Genomic DNA, 5,150 nt, shown 5'->3' with positions numbered 1-5,150 from the left:
ATAGAATTTCTAGTAGAACCAATCATGCATATAAATATTATCAATGTCTCACAAACCATCATATTAATTAATTCACACATACACACATGTATAGCTATATACAATTTCTCCTACATATGCATGTTGCCTTCGGAGCCAGTGGCATTAGCCTAATTGGTGCCTTCGGAGTACGATGACAATTGGAAGTGGTTTTCATGGGGGCGGTAGCGGGTAATAGTATTCTCCCTTCGGATTTATGACCTGGTCGAGCAAAAATCCCGCTATTTCCTCTTGAAGTGCTTCTACGCGCTCCGTTTCTAGGAGCTTCTCCCGCACCTCTCTGAACTGTTGAGAAGGAGATCAATATGCATGTGTATTAGTTGTGTGACTAGATATTGATAATGGTGTAAAAATTGTGAATAGTGTTTTGATAAGCGTACCCATTCCTGTCTTTGAGATCTGCTTCTTTCGGACGCCATCATGCGAATGTTCTCGCAAACGCAGAATGCACACAGATCAGTCCCCTGCGCCTGCTTCAGGGCCTTTACGAGAATGGAATTTAATCAGATAATAATTAATCAAGCATGATAATTAAAGAGATGGCAGCTAACTAGCTAGCTAGTACTACTTAATTACTTACCTTAGGTCTTCCCCATTTAAGCTTTTCTTTCCATTCGCCTTTCGTGACGCTGATCAACCTTGCCCAAGCCCTGCCCGCCGACAAAGAAAATGAATAAAGGGATTATTAAATAGCTCATATCATGAAATGACGAACTAAATAGGCCGAGATATATAGTTAATAATGATTGAAATTACCTGTTGACTATCCCAAACAAGATGTTATAGTCAGTTTTTTCTTTGAGTAGTGAGTCCAGTATTTCAACTGTTTCGGCGTCAACTTTAATGATACACAAGACCCAGTGAAATCTGCATGCACACACGTTTGCATGTCTTAATTAAGCGGGCATATGTAAGCAAAAACATGTAGCTAGCTAGTAGGCAAAAACAGAGAATTTGTAGTACAAGACAGTGTGACTCACTGGAAGTTGTAAGGAAGTAGTATATCTTCATTGTATTTGAGGCGCTTCAAGAACTCTAGCATGCTGTCCTCTACGGCCTTTTGATGACATGGATCTATTTTCCATGTGTATTCATTAACGGTGTTTGGGTCAATGAACCCAATGCCAAAGCATCCATCTTTTCTCATTTCATACATCTTCATCCTGCATATAATACCACGGAAAAGAATATAGTAAGGATAATTACAGGTAATGATTGATCAAAAGGATCACTACAGCTAACTTGAGACTTAAATTACAGAAAGAAATCACTTACAGACAATAGCAACTGACGATAGATTTGTCGAGTGCGTCTTGATTGTATAACTGAAACAGTTCAGAATACTCAACGGACACAGCTTTCTCATGGTAGTAATGCTCCTCCTTGACATTCACCATGAGGGACAATCGATCGGAAATCTTAGTAATGTTCATGTACCATTGATGCAATTCATACATTCTCGTTGGGAGGTTCTTGACCTTGTCTGGCTCGACCAAAGGTTGGCCCCGGACATATTTCCGTTTTATTTCATCCTCTCTAAGCACAGGCATGGGCTCGATCTCGAGGAGTTATCCAACAGTGATTTTGAGAACTTCAGCCCGCATTATATGCTCCTCCGTTATTACCACATTGCCCACCTCAGGAACGTAAACTGTTTGTCCACAATAATATTGGGCGCGCATACTGTCACGTGTTGTTGGCACAACAAGCGAGGGGATCGATTGCGTCGCCTGTTCTCCCAGCTGGGGAATGGTTTTCCCGCATTTTTTGACAACTACTTCTTGTTTGCTCGATCCCGAGCTCGCCTCCTTACATAGACGTGCTCGATTTAACTTCCTGATGTGGCGCTCATAGTCTGTGTCAACAGGCTTGGGAGCTGGTGGTTGAGCCATACGAATGAAGTGGTCAATCGTTTCCTCAGGCACTTTCTCCCTTGGCGGCGGTGGCGGTTTCGGTGCAAAATGGGCTTCCACCTCGGACTTCGATATGGCTGCGATTTCCTCCTCGGACCTGTCATAAGCCCTCTGCGGAAGAGGCGTGAGGCTTGGACCATATTTATATCGCTTGCCTCCGCCTGTACTTCCTGTACTACCTCGACTCATACCGCTACGCATCATAGCTGCGGGGTGTCTCTTCTGACGCTGTGGCAGACTTGGAGGAGGAGGAGTGGCCTGACACTTTGCCGGACTTGGAAGAGGAGTGGCCTGACACTTTGCCGGACTTGGTGGACTTGCAGGAGTGGGAGACTGCTGACTCGGTGGCGGACTTCGACGAGGAGTCGGTTGACGCGGTGTCGGTGGCCTTCGAAAGATGATGCGCTCGTTGGTGTCTCCGAGAAAGCGCTCGTCGTCACCTCCAGGAATGTCAAGCTCTAGCTCCGAATATGGGTCCACCACCTCATCAACCAAGACACGAGCATAGCCCGCTGGAATCGGGTTGCAATGGAAGGTTGCCTCGGGGGGATTTGTAAAAGCAACGGCGTCCGCCACCTTCATGGATATGTTCTTCATTTTGACGTGTAGCTCGCAGCTAGTGTTCTCCGTGATGTCATCCACGGGGTATCTACCCAGCATTGCGTCGTCCGGGACGGAACCCACGCTGCTTCTCGGCATGGATGGGGCGGTGCTATCCAATGCTGAATCATTCGCTAGCAGATGCAGCTGCTGAGACCCCCTTTGTTGGGTAAGTGAGTAGATCTGCTCCTGCTGCCGCTGGAATTTGACTACCAATTCCGCTTGACTTGCTTCTAGGCCTTGAAGGCGTTCATAGTCCCGCTTCCTCTGCTCCTCCTCCATCTTCCTCTTCTTCTCCTCCGCAATCTTCTTTCTCGCACGGGTTCTGTAGTCGGTGTTCCAGTCTGAAAACCCCTCATACCACGGAATAGCGCCCTTGCCTCGTGTTCTTCCCGGGTGTTCAGGATTTCCCAGGGCACGCGTAAGCTCGTCGTTCTCTCTGTTGGGCTGGAACACCCCCGATCGTGCCACTTCTATTGCCACAAGTATCGCATCGTCGGCTCCCTTCAGACTTTCCCTCGTCGAAACATTGCCTGTCTTCGGGTCCAACTCCCCCCATGCGCATAGAACCAAGTCCTGACCCTGGGGGGCCAGCTCTTAGTAACCGGAGTGGCACCTGCATCCTCCATCTCTTTCTTAGACTTATCCCACTTAGGCATTGCCACCGCATAGCCACCTGGCCCCAGCTTATGGAACTTATCCTTTTTTTCGGCATTCTTCTTGTTTATTCTCGACCGTTCCTTAGCTAATTCCGAATCCTTGAATTTCACGAAATTGTCCCAATGAGCACGTTGGTTCTCTAGTGTTCCCTCGAATACTGGAGTCTTCCTTCCTCCCTTGACGTACTTGTCCCGTTCACGATTCTTGTGGTTCTTGAATGCAACCGCCATCTTCCTAAGAGCAGCGTCCTTGACTTTCTGCACATCTGCTTCTGTGAAATGATCTGGTAGGGTGAAATGTTCCATGAGAGTATCCCAAAGCAGATCTTTTTGATTCTTGTCGAAAAAAGTAACATCTGGACGTGGAGCAGTGTCCTCTTTGCCTTTTTGTCTTTTGTCTTTTGCTGGCTCTCTCCATTCTTGAAGGGAGATCGGGAGTTGGTCCTTCACAAGAACTCCGCACTGACGAATGAACTTGTCCGCAATCTTCTTAGGCGTTAATGGTTCGCCATTAGGTCTGACTGCCTCGATATTGTACTTTAGGCCCTCCTTCAACTTTTTGTTCGGGCCTCGTTTCGTCCTTTTGCCTGAAGATTTGCTCGATCCGGATGGCTGAAAGAACAAAGATCGATTCGTTAATATATCTTCAAGTCATTTAAAACATGTGATGATCACCAGATAACTGCTTATATAAATATATATACCTCGCCGGTCTTTGTTGTTTCAGTATCAACATGTTCTTCGTCATCGTCATAATCGTAGTTCATGACTTCATCAATTCGGTCGTCGCGATCGAATATCATATCACCCTCTCCGGTGTTGTTTAGAAATTCGGAGCCGTCATAATCTTCTTCATTCTGATCATCATCTGGCCCGCGTATCATATCGAACATGGTCTGTTCTCCCTCTCTGTCGGTATTGTCGGCCATAGCTTTTATTTAACTAATTCAAAAGAAATATGAAACAATTTAGTATTCAAATTACATCGTCTCGAATAATAGATATAATCTCGAATACTTCGTCTAGAATAATAGATATAATCTCGAATACATCGTCTCGAATAATATATAATATTGAATAGTACATCACTGGCTAGCTAATTAAAGATCGAATACTACAGAAGAATCTAGGACACTCGCGGTTCCTGCGGCGCGGGCGGTGGACACCCAAAGAGAAGGAACCCTCACAGGATCATAGCTGAAGTGAAATCACGAAGATACTGCCAGGTATTGGAGAACCTGCCGCCCTCTAACGCAACCATGTAGCGATGGACGTGCTCGTCCTCCTCCCTGACACGGCGACGTACCACCTCCGGCGGGGCCGGGTCCCTCCGCACCGAAACTGGCCCACGCGAACGCCATCAAACGAGATCAGGGTCGACGACGGGACCCGGGGCCGGGTTCCTCATCAAGCGGCGCGCCCCTCCAGGCAGCACCTCCCAGTGCCAGCCCGGCGGAGCCCAGTCCCGGACATGGGTCGGCTAGACGTCGTCGCGGACGGGTCGACGGCGAGGATGCGGGCCGGGCATCGTCGAGAACAAATACTAGCTATATGCCCGCAAAAAGTAATATTTTTTTAATGATTGGATTTTGATAACTAAAATTTCTAACATTTCTACTATTTCAAAAATCTATATACTATTTCATACTAATTAAGCATCTAACACTAAAAACAGAAAACACAACTTCTATACATCCATTAAAAAACTGAAAAACAACATTATATAAAAAATTTCCATACTAATTAAACACTAATTATATACTAATAATAATAATCTAAATTATATACTAATTAAACATAAAAAATTTCCATACTAATTAAACACTAATTTCCATATAAATTTTTTTGATAACTAAAACAATAATAATCTAAATAATCTAAACTAATTAAACATACAAAATACGTATATACTAATATATACATGCATTAATTCATACAT

At 45.1% G+C, this 5,150-nt stretch overlaps 1 long non-coding RNA gene across 1 annotated transcript in view; it reads left to right on the top strand.

The window, feature by feature from the left end:
• LOC119341438 overlaps nucleotides 1-5,150 on the top strand; it is a 14,549-nt gene that overhangs the window by 877 nt on the left and 8,522 nt on the right. The window lies entirely within an intron of this gene.

This window comes from Triticum dicoccoides, chromosome 7B (assembly GCF_002162155.2).
Source record: "Triticum dicoccoides isolate Atlit2015 ecotype Zavitan chromosome 7B, WEW_v2.0, whole genome shotgun sequence".
NCBI classification, from domain to species: domain Eukaryota; kingdom Viridiplantae; phylum Streptophyta; class Magnoliopsida; order Poales; family Poaceae; genus Triticum; species Triticum dicoccoides.
Note: the sequence above shows the minus strand (reverse complement) of the source record. Positions and strands in the feature narration are given on the sequence as shown.